Consider the following 18550-nt stretch of genomic DNA (forward strand, 5'->3'; position numbering starts at 1 on the left):
TGCTGGGGGATTGAACCGTGGTCCCTGATGCCTTGCCAAGCTTGTTCTAAGTAGGTGCTTTAGACCACTGAGCCATCTCTCCAGCCCTCTCTCTCCTTTTTAAAAATGTGTTTGGTAGAGGGTCTCCCTACACAGCTTATACTCATGGTGATCCTCCTGCTTTCAGCCTCCTCAGCGTTGGGATTTTAGGTGTACACCACCACACCTGGCCTCAGTGGCCAGTTCAGTGAGCGCTGGGTGGGACTGGCATGGCTTGTGGTGCGGGGGATCAAATCTTGGTCCCTGTGCTTGCCTAATAAGGCACTTAGTCCGCTGAGCTATTTCGCCAGCCCTCCTTTTATTTCTCTTTATTTTATTCATTTTATTAAAGTTATGCAGAAGTTTATAATGGGATGTCATCCATTAGTACTGTGTAATATGCACCATCTTCTCTATACCTGTATATTTTGTGTGCAAAATTAGATAAAGATTTGCTTTGATTGATGCCATTCTAGTCATCTCAATGCTGACTTTTTGAAAAAACAAGGCTCAGTTTGTTGCTTACTGAGAGGTAGGGGAAATGCCCTTCCTACTAAACTCTGATAGTTTTTGGAGAGAAAAGAATAGTTAGGATTTATTGAGAATTTGAATATAGCTGAGGGCAGGTCTTTTATTTTGGCATCTTTATTGGGAGAAGATAAAGATCAGGATCTGATCACTTATGATTATAGAATTGGTGGAAGCAGCAAGGTGAAGAATTAACATGAAGGATGTAACGATTCTTAGGGGATGGATTGTTTGTGGATGCTTTTATTGAAGAGCTTACAGGTCTTTGGGGAAAGTTGTGTCATGAAAATTAGTTATTTCGAGGAGCTAACTTATGCCAAAGGGAGACTGAAATAGCGACGTGTCCTTAATGTGGACAGTCAGCTGTTTGCTAGTTGGTGGTTTTCAATCTCAGACACAAGAGTAGGCCCCTTATAGTAGAGGCCTGTACTCATTCAGGTGTCACAGCCACGCATGCAGTCACTGGGGATGCTTACCTCCCACAGCCATAGAAGTGAGGTTTCCTTTTTCCTCCTGCTTTGCTGGATCCCTTGATTGGGCAGCAGCAGAATTCTGTCATCCATGGCTTCTGGAGATCACCTGAACTCCACAACAGAAACTGTACAAAGATTAACGTCAGGATTTGTGTTCTTCTCAGAATATGAAAAAAAGCCTAGATTTTCCCAGAGAATAGGGCACACCTCTGTGAAGGAGAGCCTGCAGCACTATGTGTGGACTTCTCAGCTGGGTGAACTCATCCCTGAGAGTTATGTTTACAGTGTGATTCTTTCAGTGGGATCTCAGAAACATCTCAGCCAGGGTCTCAAATGGATCTTCTAAGTATGGTTGAGATGGAAAGAAGAAATCTTTTCTGGTATAAATATTCAGAAAATTTGCTCCAGCGGTGCTGGCCCCAATTCCAAGCACAATGAGCGAGCCACTGAGTCTGGGGCATGGTGGTACATGCCTGTAATCCCAGAACTGGGAAGGCTGAAAGCGAGAGGGTCACTATGAGTCCAAGCTGCATAGTGAGACCAAGTACCAAACTAAAAAAAAAGTTGCAAGTGTACCACTCTCTTATAATTCTACTAATGACAGGGCATGGAGAAACATTTTCTAATAGAACCGGCTTACCATTGTAATTGTGCCATCCTTGAAGTTGGGGATATGCAATCATAGTTAGGTTTTTTTTTTTTTTTTTCCTGTTGTGATTTTCATATGTACTGTGTATCACTCATACATACTCATTGATGCGGGGATTTAAAAATATCTTACCTGAAATAAACAATAAAATGCTCATACATGCAGATCTGATTTCTTTCACTTATGAGTAAGAAACTGGAAGAGTAAATAAAATCTAAACAGTACAACAGATACTGTGAAAGGGCAAGAAACTGTTCAAAGGGAAAGAAGAACTGAGATGAGGGAAAGGAGGAAAGAAAAAAAGGAAGGGCAAGAAATCTATGTGTATATACACAGGATAGTTTGGATAATTATACTGCTTATTTTACCTATGAAAGGATCAGTTAATGCTTACCTTTTTTTCTTTTAATTTTTTCACCAATTTTGCATGTTTATATCTGGTAATCTGAACAAATACTTTGAAGACAACATTATGTAACATAACAACCACTGTTGAATTCCCATCATTTTGTTTAGTGAAGTGCTGTATCATTTCTAATGTTGTTGTGTTACTATTTTTTTATCTCTTTAAAAAATAAAATTTTGAATGGAAAAAAATTTGCCAACAATTTCTTGGGTCTGTTTTTTCATGTAGAACATTCATAAAGCATGATATCTTTAAGTATATATTATTTGGAATAATGAGAAAATATTGTAATGAAAATAGAAATACAATTTACCAGGTATTCTTTTTGATAACATTTCAATGATTTAAAGATTAACATTATTTTACATTTTGATATTTCTGATTATCATATATTTGTAATAAAGCATTTTGTTACTGATTTGGAAAGATATTTTTGGAGAGGTAAATAAAACGTTTATCTTGAAAGCAGTGCTGTCTCAGATACAAAAAATAATTGCACTGAGTTCAGTGGTACATACTTGTATTCTCTGCTACATGGGAGGCTGAGGCAGGAGAATTGTAATTTCAAGTCTCGTCTGAATAACAGAGAAAAAAAAACAAAAAAAAAGAAATGAAATAAAGAAAACAGGAGTCTGTAAGACGAGTATAAAATAATATTAAATCATTTATCTTTGCTTTAGCACACCTCGGATTTATAGAATCTAGGATATCCTCCATTTCTGATTATACACCCTTAATAAAATGTTAATGTTTTTCTCTTACCACTTTCAAAAGTGAAAATGTACATTTCTATAGTACTAGCCATAGTAGTTACATTTTTCTCTGTGTATGGAACTCACAAAAACATTCTACTGTTGTATGTGCAGTGGTGCTTTCATGTGGCTCATTGTGTTCTGACCTTCACTGGCTTCACGTGTACTATATTTGAGAAAAGTTCCTCTTACTAAAAATTACTTTATTTTTTTATAGTTTACATTTTTATACTTTTGTGAAAATAGCATAGACTGACCCTAACCTGTACTTAAAATGAGTGTTTCCAGAGTATATCTGCCAACCTGTCCCTGTTCTGTTAAATGTGTGTGTTATAGCTTGCTAGCAGGTTTGTTTGATGGCATTTTATATATATTAAATTTTATACAAAGGCCAATCCAAAACTGACCTTATGTTTTTGTTTCTGTCCCACATAGTTTCCCTTTTGGCACAGTTCTACTAAGTTTGAAATAAGGTGTCACAAGCTTTAATTGATTTTACTTTTTTACTTTATGTATGTATTACTGGGGCATCATACTTATGGGTGCTTTACTGTTTAGCTATAACTTCAACTCTTTTATTAAGATTAGTTTTTGAGAGAGTGTCTTGCTAAGTTGCCCATGCTAGGCTTGAACTTGTCGACCCTTTGCCTCAGCCTTCACAAGTTTGGTTCTTACAGGTTTGTGCCAGTACACTACATAATTATTCTTGATTCCCCACATTCTTTGGACAATTCCTCTTCTAGTTTTATTTACTCAATCATTATTTTTCTTCATTAACTCTGTGTGAACTATTTGGTATTTTAAGATTATTTCTCTGGCACCAATGGCTGCTAATGTCATTTTTTAAAAAAATTCTTTTATCGGTGGCATCCTTGGTACAAAACTTGGTTCTTCTCTGATATCAATCTCTTACCCACATGAAGAAAATTTTCTATTAAGTAAAACCTTTGATCATTGTGACTGTTTTACTCATGAGGAGGAAGCACCTGGTGTTATAGTAGTGTTATGACTTGTATCTCGGTGTTTCTCCAAAGCTTCATGCAGTCATATGTGGGGCTTTTTCAGAGGTTGCTGATCTATAGTGTGTGATTGATTCATGGTTTAAAGCCAAGACTAAGGGTAGCCTGGATGCAATATAAGGGACAGAGAGGCCTGTCTTGTCCTATGCTTGCTTTGCTACCTTCTGCCCACTATGAACTGTTCCCTGCGAGGCCCCCTGCCATGCCGCCCCACCTGGCAGCCAGGTGACTATGGACCGAAACCTCTACCAACTCTCAGCTACATAAACCTACATTCTTTAACTTTGCCCATCATGTATTTTGTCTGAGCAATGAGAGAAAAGTAACTAAGACAAGTTTCAAATCTGAGCCAGGTAGCATGTAGTACGATGGAAAATTTTGTGGTTTTAAGTGTTAATAAAGAAAAGAATCATGTGTCATGGGCAGATATGGAGCATATGTTGAAAGACCTTCTGGGAAGTGATATTTTAGCTTTTAAGTGAAGGATAAACGGGTGTTGGAAGGTAGCATTGTTGTGAACATGGCTTATCAAATTGGAAGTTGTAGAGGGAAAAACGTGTGGTAACTGAAAACCTTAAGCTTAGCAGGCTTCAGTGATGTAGGAATCGATGGCACTATACTGATTGCATGAATGTACTACTTTCTCTTTCACAGAGGACGTGTTGGTCATGCTGTGTTCTCATTCTGAAGTGCTTTTTATTTCCTTTTTCATTAAATATCAGTGTTGAACTACTAACAGAAGTGTGAAAATCATGGATCTATTGGAAGAGTCAATATTTGCCCAGTGAAATGAAAAGGGAGTGTAGTAGAAGACAGTTACAATACGGGCTCAATGAGCATGTGATTATACACAGGAGAAGAAACACTTCTGTGGACTGAAGTGTGTGGGTCCAGACCTAAGAGAGGTTTTACTCAAAGTAAAATCCAATAAAAGCTGGAGGTTATTCTGTGAATAAATTCAATAGAAGGAACACTGGAGAAAAAATACTGAAGTATCTCTAAGAGTAATAGTGGGTTATAAGAGGTTTATTTTTTTCAGAAAGCAAAAAATTCTTAGGAATTACACAGTAAAATTTCAGTCTTTTTATTATTTGTCCTTTTCCCTTTCATAAGATCATTTACCTAGTATCTTCAAACTGGCTAACAAAAAATTTTAAAAATAGAAGTAAATTTTTGTTAAGTGTTTTAGTCTAATTATTGACTTTGTTTTTCTAAGGAACTATGACTGTAACATTCTACAAAGCCTGTCTGTTACACCCTTTAAAATATTTATGTTGATTATAGAAGGTGTAGTCCAAAGGTATAGTGATTATTTTTATTAAACATCCAGTGGAAGGAATATATTTTATACAAATTTTAAGCAATACATTTCTTTGGTAACTCCAATAACTTGGGAGAATATACATATAATTGAATGTAGATTTGAAATTCTGTGTATTTTAAATTTGATTTTAATTGCAGTCAGGAATATATATTTATATATGCTAATTTAGAGCTTAAAGGCATGATGAGAGTTTTTGTTATTCTAGAACAAGGCAAACTACCCTCCTAATGATTAATATGTATTATTAGTCAGACCTCTTTTATAATACAGCTCTTTGTATAGCTATCAGGAATGGAAACCAATTTGGGTAAGTGGCATACCTGTGGTTTTGCTATATTGCACAGATCTTTTAGTATGCCTTGTCTTGCCTGAAGCATTTTGCAACTAGGATCCCACAGATAGGTTCAAAATCAAATAAGGGATAGACTACATGAATGTGTTAATTTTTAATTGTTCCCTTTCTACCTTTATATTTTCAATAACTCCTCAGGACATGAATATGTTTGCTAAAAATATGCAATCTTTAGCCTAGTATGAAAAAATGGAAATGTTTTATTGGGAAGAATTTTAAGGTTTAAGCTTTCTTTTTATTTTCTTCCTACATTACAATCTTTGACCCATTTCTTTGTCTGTCTCCATCAATATGAAGAAAGGTTATACGTGGATACATTTACTCAGTAGTAGAATTGTACAGATAAATGTGCTTAATTTAGATATAGTAAAATTTAAGTAAATAGTGTAAGCATCAAAATGCAAAAATTCATCTTAATAAAGCTCCTTGTCAATGATAAACCAAACTTATAGCCAAATAATATATTTGCTACTGGAGAAAGACTTTGTAATTATATTACATGTGTTTGCTTTAGCAGATCCATCTTATCCTCTTATCTGTAGACAATTGGGTTTTCTTACCTTAGGTATTGGAGTTAATTCTAACACATTAGGTCATTCCTTTGTGAAATATGTAGCTTTAGGTATACGATGGCTTGAATGTGACTGTCCAAAATTCTGGAGTTGTCAGTGTGAGGGTAGTAAAAGGGACGTTTAAGAGGGACATGGGCATTGAGGGCCTTCAGAAGCTTCCGTAGTGTTTGGTTAGCTTATTCCACATTCTGGTTCTGACTTCCTTCACATTTAGTTAGAATAAGAAGATCCTTGATAGATGAAATGTTGGTGCCTTCCTTTTGGACTTCCTCTGCTTCTAAAATATGAGAAATAAGGTTCTATTCTAAATAAATTACCCAGTCTGCAACATACTGTGATAACAAAAAACTTAACCAAGACAGGATGCCAGAAGAGGGAATTCTTTTGTCCTATGATTGATGATGTTTAGCTTAGTATTTACAACATTTCATATGTGCTAAATATGATTTCCATATTTTAATTTAAAAAGAGTTTTTTAGGATACTGCCCATCTCATGAAAATTGAGAATTAATAACAAAATATACACTTGAAATGTTTTAGTTATGAAGAGAAAAATAAATTCTGTGGATTAATGTCTTTTAGAAACATTTACAGATAAGTGAGTTTGTATTTAACATAAAAATACATTCTACTTTTTTGATTCTGTTGTCTCTGCTTGATTTTGTGCATTATAAACAGAGTTCGACAAATATGTATTTTTATGACATCAGCATAGATTGTAGTAAAGAAATACATGTACCTGTCTTGGTTTATATTTTGATTCCCCCCTCCAATAAAAAAGCACAACCCTGTGCTCATACTTGGGGGTTGAGAAAAATTTACTGGATCACAGGAGGTATCTTACTTAGTTACATTCTCATCTCTGTGACAAAATATCTGACACCCAAAGTGAAAGAGGAAAATTTTATTTAGCTCTGTTTGTAGAGATTTGAGGCCATAATCAGCTGGCTGCAAGGCAGGAGAGCTTGGCCGAGGAGCATTGCAGAGGAGAAGACAGTGCATGGCAGGCAGAAGACAGCACAAGAAAGTAAGCAAGGAGACCAGCAAGTGGCCTTATTTACTTTTTTTCTGTCCATAACATTCAATTTAGGCTACTGGGATTAGGGCAGTGCTAAACCAATGAAGGGACTGACTTAGTCACCACACACTCTTACTGCAGCATCACACACTTTAGATCAATCCACCTCTGAAAAAAACCCACCTGTGACTACATGAGGCTTGTGGGGCGGTGTATCTAGAAACAAGCCACAACAGGGGTAATAATTCTCTGTGTGTGAGTCCACTGATTGGTTTCTAGCTAAGTGTGATGTTGGCAGGTGCTGTAGGGGGAGGTGGGTCACAAGCGTGTGGCCTGGAAGGGTGTATCTCCCTCCTTCCTCCCCTGACTGTCATCTGATTCCTAGCACCAGGCCAAGAGGCTCCTCGCTGCTATGCCTTGTCTTGAAGCCAGCTGACATAAACTAAAATCAGCAACTGTGAGCCAAAATGAACCACTCTTTCCTTTTTTTTTTTTTTTTTTTTCTCGGAATCGGGGATTGAACTCAGACCCTTGCGCTTGCCAGGCAAGTGCTTATTCTGCTGAGCTATCTCCCTGGGCCCTGAACCACTCCTTCCTAATGGTGGGTGTCAAGTATTTTTTCCTAGCAATGCAGAAAGTAACCAAAACTGTACCATGTTCCCATACATTTTCTCTATTTCTCTTTGTTTATAGCAGGTATTTTTTTTTTTTTTTTTTTTTGTGTGTTTTTTTTTTTTTTTTTTTTGTGTGTGTGTGTGTGTGTCCATTTGTATATTAGGAACAGACTGGAGACAATAAGAGGGGAATGAAGAAGGCAGGGAAGAGAGAGAGGAAGAGAGAAAATCATACAGGTAGAGACAGAGACACAGAGAAGGAGAAAGAGAGATGATAGATCACAGAATAAAAACATGTTTAAAGTCATTACAGAAATATAAAGATATGACCATTTATCTGGAACCAATATTAAGATATAATTCAGTGAGCCAAAAGAATGTTTGGAGATGCCCAAATAATCTTGAGGCATGCCAGATATGTTTTATGAAGAAAACAAGTTATGTATAGCTTGAAGGTGCTGCTTTTCAACCCTAAAGTGTTTGTTGCAAAGTAAACTCCATTTTCAGAAACTTACTAGCAAGGTAACTATTTTGCAAAAGCACCTCTGGAGGAAGAAAAACAGTACATTCATTTCCATGTATTCAATTGCATTAGGCATACAAAACTTACATTAAAATACAGTAAATGCTATAAACAAATTGAACTGCAGGATTAAATTGAAAGTAAATTCAGGTTCTCTTTTATTGGAAATAAGTATCCTTAAAATATTTATTTAAAATTATCATTTACTCCAAAATAAAGTATATAAATAGACTGAAGAAAGAGGAGCATAATGTGTCATCCATAAACTGTTGGTTGTACATAGTGATTTCCCTTTCAAAAACACAGGATGGTGAGAACCTAAGACCATGAATGTTGGTTCAGTGGAGAAAACTGACAAACACTGTGTACTTCATAGGATGTTATATTAATGTTTTGTATGTCTAATCTTCCTCCTAAAACCCATAGCTGCAGTCTAATCATAATAATAAGTCAAATTTCAAATGACAGGCATTATACAATATTTTTAACCATTACACTTTAAAATCATCCTATTAATCGTTTTTGAAACTTCTCATTGCTGTGTTTCTCAACAAAATTAATAAAAAGTATAGACATGATTATCAATAACAAGAAAAGTTTTAGAAATTGTCTCAGCCAGGAGAAATCTAAGTAGACATGACAGCTTACATAGAACATTGTTGACATTATGTAGGTGAAAAGGTCATCAGGAAAAAGTAAGGCACCCTATTGTTACAATATATTAAGAATGTAGGGGATAGGTTATAATAGGGGGTTTATGTAGGAGCCCTTTGTGCTATTTGCCAGGTTACAGTAGAAATTTTACATTGTTCCAAAAGTCTATTAGCAAAAGAGAAGTAATAATTCTTTGAAAAATATTAGACTAGTGTTTGTTTAATGAAATGTGTATCTCTTGAGTGAAATATTGATGAAAATAGGTGTAACCATGGGCTCATTTTTTTGTTGTTGTTTTTAATTTTTTTTCCCATAATTTTATTGATAAACAAATAGCAATGAGAGTTTCAAATCAAATTGGTAGGACAGTTTCAATAATTAACACATTGCATACATTCCTCCCAGTGGTTAATTGCTGTACAAGATGCGGACATGATATCCTATCTACAAACACCATTAGAACAAATCACTCTATTCATTAAGAGAGTGTAACTATATAACTATCCTAACCACTTTAAATACACAGATACAAAATGTGTATCTGTATACCCTTTTTTTGTTAAATTCCATTATTTGAATATTATAGGTGTGTTAACTCAGCAAAATAATTTAAAAGAGCTCAGTAGTCCATAATAATATTGGATCTTCCACTTCACTGACAATGTCAGAAATTGTTGACCTGAGTCCCCTACAGCTCAACCAACACCATGGCTTTATTTCTTATACTTCATTTTTATACTTTTCTGCTGGATGGTTAAGACCAAGGTAAAGCAGGACCTATGCAACAAGAGTTGTAGCTTTTGGGTCTGATAAGGTGAGTGAAATCCCCTCAGGATTTATCCTGAGATCCTGTACCTCAGATTGTAGAACCTTTGTCAGTGTCAGCCATGTGGATGAGTCATGGCCATTGCTTGGCCAATGTGCTCTCTGTGAAAGCCTGAGAGAGTGTTTTCTCTCCATAGGCACTCTCTACATCATTGATCACTTTCCTCTGTGGCCCCATAATCTCCTTGATCAGAAAATTTGGGACACTACTGAGTTACATGATGTTACAGTATAGGTTCTCATATGTCCTGAGTCTTAATTGACCTTGGAAGGCTAGGGCCAAAATGTTGGCTTTCCTTGTGGCCTCCCTTTTTCTCTAATTTTGGTCTACAAACTTAGGCTGTTAACCCTCCAGAAAAGAAACTTATTGTTATTACCATACAACCTAGGCTGTTAAGCTTAACCTCACAATCTGTCTAAATATCAAATATCTTAGGCATAACATGGCGTGGGCTCATTTTGGAAGCTCTTACATCATTTTGCAGGCACAGGACTGTTAGTTTATAGGAAGAGCTGCCTGGCATACTTTGTTGGCAAACCATCAGATGATGAATACTTGTATTCGTAAGCTGTAGTACCATTATATGAAATGTAAGCAAATTATTGAGGTAATCTGTATAATATGCACAAATATTTAACATTTGGTGTATAACATTACCCATATCAGGAATATACAATAATGTTATTGTTTATTTAATTATTATTTATTTTATTTATCACTCAGAGTTCTCCTGTTTATAAAAGTTGTAAAACAACATTTATAAAGCATATTTGAAGTGATGACTTTCACTGGAAAATATTGTCATAAACTTATTTATGGCAAGCTATTCTTGGTAACAGTGTTAGCACAGGAGTTGGTTCAGATTGTGTTCTACATGACAGATGCTGACAAAGAGTTACAGTCAGAAAGGGTGCAGCAGAAAACTATTCTGACATTGAAAACTATAGCATGCTGAGTAAGATTATGTGGATTGTCAAAACTTAAGCATCAGTATTATCCTTACATTTGGCAAATGTGTGAGTTGGTAGTTTTTGTATTCATTTTCAAGTTTTAATTCTTGAGAACTATTGCTTTATGTTTCACATCATTTCTGCAGTGGTGATGTGTTTAGTGATGATCTATCCTTTGATATTTATAAGAGGTTTTGAATGTGATGGGTAAGACTGGAGAATACAAATTGATCATTGACCAAAATTAAATAACAGTCTGTGAAGCAAGGCACATGAAGAGAATGATCATTTCATTGGTCCAAGGACAGGGCAGCAGCATCAGAATCTAGATCAATTTTGAAGTAAATTTTGAAGAGTAACTGAGGCATCAGCGAGCAAAGAACACATGTGCAGTAGATATGGTGCATGACTTCCAAGGAGTTCAAGTCCTTCCGAAATGTTAGGAAAAACTTCAGTACTTCCAGTAGGATTATCATTTATACATTACACCTATCTAGTATAATTCCAAAGAGGATTTCAGTTGCCATTTTCTTCTTTGTATAAGTTAATGGGATTAAAGTTATAACTGGGACTTATTTTATCCCTTAAATGATTTTTGATGAGTCATGAAAGAGAATATTTACATATCAGTTTTTATCTAATACTTGAATTTCAACTTTAGATGTACTCATTGTAAGGAAGAAAATGAACTCAACTGTATAAAAGGATAAAACAAAAAAAGGGAGAAAAAATCTTACATGGGAATGTCAAAATTCATTTTCAAGGAGATTTCTGGTTTTTAGCTATTCAGTCTATTTGCATTTAAATCTCTCATATAAGCCAAATGAAATTCATCTAATGGGAAATCAATTCACATTATCTTACTACCCTTAAAACCATATGTAAATTAAAATGCATCACATAGCCAGTGCCCATTTTATTGACAGTTTTTACTGCCTCCAGGGATTTGGATGTTTAAAGATTTTTGCAACCATACTGATTGTTCTACTGTAGTCACTGCTTCAGAAATATAGCAACTCAGTAGCTTTGAAAGCAAACTTACTAATAGGGCTCTTTTTTTTGTACAGTAAAATCAGGATTTTTGAATAGCAAAGTATATGTTTACTTTACTTATTTACATCCTAACTTTTTCCCCCTGGAAGTAGCTCTGCAATAAGTGCATGTACAAGGGTGTGTGTATGTGTGTGTGTGTGTGTGTGTGTGTGTGTGTGTGTGTGTGTATCTGTGATTGCAACTAATGACTAATAGGTTGATCTTTTGTATCTGACACATTGCTTTTGGTGGACTTATTAGCAAACATTTACATGGGCTAATGACATTTGAAGATACTTTCTGTGTTTGTGGTAATAAAAAGTTTATCCAGTACCAGAAATTCAAGTGAGCAGTATAAAATTTTAGAAATAGTGATACCTTTTTAATGATTTTTTGACTAGATAGATCTAACTTTATGCTAAGTAAAATTTTATGAAGTCAAGATGATCTATTTTGTAGGAGAAAATGGACAAGAAAAAATTAAGAGTAAATTACATGTAGAAGTAATGAAATAATTCCTCTGGAATTGGGTTTCACTTTAAGGAATTATATTTGTGTAATTTAATACTTTATATTTTAATATTCTGTATTCTGTAATACTGGGATAGGGAAAGGACGATTTCCATAATATTCAGATTTTAATTATTTAAATTTTGATGGGAAGACATTATGGGTGAAGAATAAGTATGAAATTATAACATTGATAAAAAGATTTGTAGCAGATTTTTAAGTTAAATGCCTAGGTTTTTAAAAGGTTTAGTTGCTTGTTTTTAATTTCCTAGGATGCTCATCTTACATGGATGAATGAAAAATTCATTTAATCCTCACATGCAAGAAAGTAGTGCTTCTAGTATATACACGGAGACATTAAAGAAGCTCAAAATCTAGATGACCGCTCCAATAAAGTTATACAAATAGAGGCAGTTACAGGCTGAAACCTTAAAATCAGAGGCTACCTAATTAAATACATATAGTTGGTTTGACAGCATAAGAGAAAAAGTAATGGGCAAAGCCATTTTGTGCCTTAAAATAAGTGAGCAAGTCTCTAAACTGAAACTGTACAATAAATGTTGTCTAATTGATGTGTCTGAGTCATTTGCAAAAGTCTCAGCACAAAACAAAATAGAGAAAATAAGATTACTGGTAATCTGAACAACTAATTTGAGGAAAACCATATGCAATATAACAATCATTGTTGAATTCCTATCATTTTGTTTAGTGAAATTCTGTTATGTTTCTAATTTCTAACTATATGTTATTCTCTTAAGAAAAGATTAAAAAAACAATTCAAATCTTTTCTTTAAAAATATTGCCACTTAACTTGACTCTACCTTCACTTAGATGTATTGGATATTGAGCTCTTGTTCCATGAGTGATTGCTGGTGAAAGGGCTTGTCACTACACCATAGAGCAACAATGTGTCTACTCCTGACACTTCAGTTTGAGAAGAAAAGTTGATTTTACCTGAAATTTTATAGGCTAGTACAATTATAGTTAACATTTTATTGTATAATTTTGTAAGGCATTAGTATAGTGAAAATGCATACAATACCTTTACAATGGAGGGTCTATGTTGAGCAAGGAAAATCTATTACTAATAGCTCAAGAAATAATAAAGTAATGCAATCCTATACCAGTTTCCTACTTTCTTTCTTTTGCAGTGCTTATTTTATTTATTTATTTTTTAATGTATTTAGCACAGGGTCTATAGGGTCTGAGTACACAGATCAGACTCGTAGTGATCCTCCTGTTTTTCAGCCTCCCAAGCACTGGGATTACAGGCACATGCTACCATGCCCAGTCTCATTCACCATCTCAGTGTGCCCTGTGGTTGGGGCTGTCATGGCAGTCTGGGGATCGAACTTCCAGCCCCTGTATCTGTGTAAGCAGGCGCTTTGATCTGCTGAGCTATCTGGCCAGGCGTTGCTTATTGTTTTTAATTACCAGCAATTTAGTGGTAATTGAATAGAAATGGAAATTTAATTTTTTTCTTTATTCAGTAGAGTGTGAATGAGATAAAATGGTAGTGCTTCATTGCTTTCTGTCAGTTTAGCCTTCATATTCATTTAGGAGTCACAGATTTTCCAAGTCAGTTTGGTATATGTAATATAGTTGGGTTAGCAGGTTTCTCTTTCTCAGGACTTGTGATACAACTGAAAGAAAGAACATGTGCTCTTTAGTGAATAACTTTAACCAGAAGTAAATGATATCGCTGGTAGATGACTCCCCATCTCCTGTAAAATCTGCATTGTCATGTCCTGCCTCCAGCCTTGAATGTGTGAATGTAGGTGGCCCTCTACTTGCCCTCTTTGCAACATGGTGTGGGGGACAGTAGGGACAGTAGTGGCTTCCTGGCATCATCGGGTTGTAGCACTGATGACTGCTGTTTCTTCAGCCCAGCACCTCACCGTTCTCCTTTTTGAACTGAACCCCCAGATCTCCATATGGATATGGTAATCGTGGATATTCAAGGATAGTACTAGAAAATAAACATGTTATTGGACATTATGAATGTTCAGAAATGCTGTTCTAAAATTGTTAATGATTTAAATTTGAATTATTGCACAGTAGAGTCATATGAGGCTCTTAATAACTGCCTTAAAAATAATGGTAAACTTATAACAGCGTACTTACCTGGCAGGGGAGATACCATGATCGCAAAGGTGGTTTCCCCTGGGTGAGACCTGGGTGAGACTCGTCTGTTGCTCTCCAGGTGTGCTGACTGCTGCGATTTCCCCAAATATGGAACACTCGACTGCATAATTTGTGGTAGTTGGGGATTGCATTGTGTTTTCCCCTGGAAAAGAAAACGTTATGGCATGAGTCTTGTTAGTGAAATGTAACTTTGAAAATAATAATAAAGAAAATTAAGAATTTTGGCTTAAAAATCAGGACAGTCTTTGCTTTTGTCCTGCACAATCACCTGCATGATTTTCAGTCTTGAGAAAAACCATTCAGGTTCTCCATTAGCTGCATGTGTTTTTGAATCCCATTTCCAACATTAACTTTGTGATTGCAATGAATTTTATAATCATAGTATAATTTTTCACTTTTGGTACAGTGAGCATAATATGTTGCTAAATCATTAGATATCTACACATTCTCTATATTATATTTATAAATTGCATATATTATATTCTCTGACTAATTTTAATATATTAGGCATTTAATACAAGCTATTACTCTATCCTCTGTGTATTCGTCCTTTGATTTCTAGAAAGGAGTATTAATCTCTCTTCCTCCTCTCCTCTAAGTCTCCTTAATGAGGTGCTTCTCATGCCTGTGTTACTCAAATAATTAGCATGTTTTGGAGTTTATTTCTCAGACTTCATGTGTGTGTGTGTATATATATATATATATATATATATATATATATATATATGGAGAGAGAGAAAGAGGGAGAATCATACATTTAAAAATTCACTTCATGTTGGATCTTTGGCAGGTTTCTATCTTTTCTTTTTATAATGTCTCAGTTTTAACTCTTTTGCATAAAAATTACACTCTAATTTTTTTGGAAAGTGCAGATAATGGACTTTTGAAATGAAGAGTTGTTAATAATTTTGATTTTAGGGAGATAAATTGGCAGATATTGTAGTAAGATGAGTTAAAATTTTGAGCTAGACTTTTAAAATATTTTATATATATATTTGCACACATACATACCTTTTATTAATTTATACAAGGCTGTATTTTATTTAGAGCTTTAAGATTTATTAATGCCAGAATTACCAGTTTCCTTCTCTCCATCCCATGATTCTTTATTCTGCTGCCCACCAACATTCTACCATTTCTTGAGGTCTTCTCTTGGGTTTCTGTTAAGTCTCTGAAATATCTCCCAAAGCAAACTCCTGAATTGTCCCCATTAGACTCTCAAATTTTGCTCTTCCTACTCTTAATCATTGCAGAGACACTTAATTTAAATCTTATGGCTAATATCTTGGAGATTCCCTAGACTTGCTTTTTCTTACAAATTTTCCCTCTAATTCCTTGATGAATTAATTGTATTGGCTCTGGCAGTAGAGACAAAAGTACTTAGCATTAAATCATCAAAGCATGAGATCACAAGACACTTCTATTTTATTTGTGCCTGGCTCAGCCCACCCTCGGGGTGGAGCTGATGCACCACATGATACTGGCCTTTGAACCACGGACCCTGAGTGCCTGCCTCAGCTTGCCTAAGCAAGTGCTTTAGACTGCCGAGCTATCTTGCCAGCCCACACAAAATAGTTCTTAACCTTCCATAAAAATGTAGAGCAGACACAGGAGAGTTCCCTGGAGATTTTGGGGTAGAGGCCTACAGTGCCAAACTATTTTCTTTTTTATTTTATGAAAAACTAAAAGAAAATTTCATAAATAAGTAAAAAAAGCTATTACACTGTATATTGTTATCTTCAAAGTAGTTAATTGTGAAGTTTAAATTATTTTTTTTTTGCTTTCTGTAGCATAATAAAAGCAACAGAATGTCTCAGAAACAGTGTAAGATATGCTGATTCATTAACATACTGCTATTTTGAAGCCATTTAAGAGTTATTTGACTACATAGTCAGTTAATTAAACTGATTTCCTGATTCATGTTCTTCATTATGATGCTGTAATATGTCAAAACTAAGTACAATAATTTATTTAAAAATTCACTTCATACTGGACCTTTGGCAGGTTGCTATCTTTTCTTTTCATAGTGTCTCAATTTTAACTCTTTTGCGTAAATATTGCATTCTGATTTCTTTGAAAAGTGCAGATAAGGACTTTTGAAATGAAGAGTTGTTAATAATTTTGATTTTAGGGATGTATATTGATGGATTGTGTGACAAGAAGATTAGGTAAAATGTGAGCTAATCTTTGATCATATTCTCTTTAAGCTTAATATTTTCAAATTTTGATATTTCAATAGATAAAAAGATTTGTAATGTTGAATTTATAACTTTTTACTTAGATTCATGTTTTAATTTTCATTTTAAATTTGTATTTATCGTTCCTATCTCTCAGAGTGTTTTTATTACCTGCTTACCTTATCTCTGGTGATGTGAGATCACACTTGTGCTTTCTTGTGTTTTCTCTGTCTTTTCATTTTGTTCTTTTTATTAACAACAGGTAAACTTTGGCATTTGGGAAATGTTATTTTGGAAGGATCACATCTTTTTTTTTTTTTTTTTTTTTTCGGAACCTGGGATTGAACTCAGACCCTTGCACTTGCCAGGCAAGCACTTATTCTACTGAGCCATCTCCCCGGCCCCAAGATCACATCTCTTAAAAATTAGTTCTCCTGTTTATGAAATACTAAGGAAGAAACTAGCAAACTAACTATAGATAAATTCTGCAGAATATTTATCTCTTGAGTAAAAGCATAATAGGATATAGAATTGTAGTAACACAACTGTCCATTGGGCCACTAAGAAAACTTTTTGGCTTATAATCAAGTTTAAAGGACATTGGGTGATTGCAAATTAACATTTTTTCTAATTCTGAATGTATAGTAACGATTTACAGGACGATACATATATGTTTCATCATTAATATGGCAGTATTTTAGGTGAACTATTTATTATCAAGTCTCTGTAGTTTATGGCTCCCTCAGGTAATAAGTATTACATTGAACAACATTAAAGAGTGTTCCTTAGCAGGAGATGATAGAGACTCACATATTTAAAGTATTCTTTGTTCTTGCATGCTTTGATGAGCACTGATTGTTATTTTTCCATCTATACATACCAAAGATTTTATTTTTAGAAACTACAATTAAACACAAAGTACGTATTAATTTTTCATAACATGTTTAATTTTAACTGCTTTGTTCAAGTTAAATGGAGTGTAATGTTTCTAACTTATATAAGGCAAAACACAAATATTTAAATATCCATGATATAACAGATTATTAGATTACATTTAACATAATCTTTGATATCATGTATATATATATATATATATATATATATTATATTAGAAACAAGTCAAACAGCACCCTGTACTCAGGTTCTCATATCAGAAAAATTCATAGTGATTTCTGAACAGAATCATTTTTCTGCCGGTGGTGCATGCTGCTATTCTAGGAAGCTAAGCATGAGGATTGAAAGTTTGAGTCCATACTGAGCTTCATAGCAAGTAAGACTCTGTCTCCAAAAAAGAAAAAAACTGTGAGGGGTGTGGCTCAGTGCAAATACCCTGGCATCAGTCTCTCTACTCATGGGGAAAAAGGAAAGAGAAAGGAAGGTAAGTGTAACAGAAGCTAGAATATGAAGTTATCCTCAGCAATGTGAATATTGTGAGTGCAAGACAGATATTTTAATGCCACTTATATTTTATACCCAAAAGCAGAGTTTTAGTACAATCTTACATCTAAAAAGAATCAAGTCTTCTGAGTTTCAGTTTTCAATGTATGAGAGAAGGAATTTGACACCTAGTCACAGATGCAGTCAGAATCAGATCTATTTATAAGACTGCAATTTCCTAGCTCTTAGTTTACCCTCTTTTTTCAGCAAAACTTGATCCATATGGCACATTTCATAATGCTGTGTTGCATAACTTACTTGATAGTCAATGCATAGCACAAATTATGCTGCATATATACAATATTAAATATAGTGAGCCCTTTTCATTCATGGGTTTCACATCAATGGATTTTGATATACAATGAATTGAAAATGTTTGGGGAAAAGAGAGTCTATATGAAACGTTCATGGACTTTTTGTCATGTGAAAAATACTATGCCATTGTATACACCACACTTGAGCATCTACAGATTTTGCTAGATGGCCACCCTGGAGATACTCCCCTCTTGAAAAAGTATGGATAAATGTGTATTATTAACACATTCCAGAGCATATATTTCTTTGTCTTTA

General features: G+C 34.6%; 1 protein-coding gene and 1 pseudogene across 2 annotated transcripts in view; both read left to right on the top strand.

Annotated features, from left to right (window-relative positions):
• Ccser1 (coiled-coil serine rich protein 1) overlaps window positions 1–18550 on the top strand; it is a 610743-nt gene that overhangs the window by 107522 nt on the left and 484671 nt on the right. The gene's annotated exons all lie outside the window — the stretch shown is intronic.
• LOC111813738 lies at window positions 14338–14511 on the top strand (annotated as a pseudogene).

Source organism: Octodon degus, unplaced genomic scaffold (assembly GCF_000260255.1).
Source record: "Octodon degus isolate 3935 unplaced genomic scaffold, OctDeg1.0 scaffold00218, whole genome shotgun sequence".
In the NCBI taxonomy this organism is placed as follows: domain Eukaryota; kingdom Metazoa; phylum Chordata; class Mammalia; order Rodentia; family Octodontidae; genus Octodon; species Octodon degus.